The following is a 315-nucleotide window of genomic DNA, read 5'->3' as shown; positions in this document are numbered from 1 at the left end:
ATACAATGAAACAAGGAAAATAATAAAGACACGCACCCCACACAGACACATACAAACAAATAATGGCAAAAAATGATCTCGTTAACTTTGATAATGAGGGAAGCATCGCATTTAATTGATAATGTTGATATACAGATAATGACCCCTGATAATGACGTGTTTAATTACTGTAATAACAATGTCAATGATAAAGACAGCAATAGGAATATGACAATTAAAACCGCTACTAGAAAAAAATAGCATAATCATTATTCCTGCGTATATTCTGCCACCCTTGAATATGATCGTCACGCCATCTATATATTCGATAAAAAC

This window comes from Penaeus monodon, chromosome 15, assembly GCF_015228065.2.
Source record: "Penaeus monodon isolate SGIC_2016 chromosome 15, NSTDA_Pmon_1, whole genome shotgun sequence".
NCBI classification, from domain to species: domain Eukaryota; kingdom Metazoa; phylum Arthropoda; class Malacostraca; order Decapoda; family Penaeidae; genus Penaeus; species Penaeus monodon.
The sequence above is the reverse complement of the archived record's forward strand: the minus strand, read 5'-3'. Positions refer to the sequence as shown.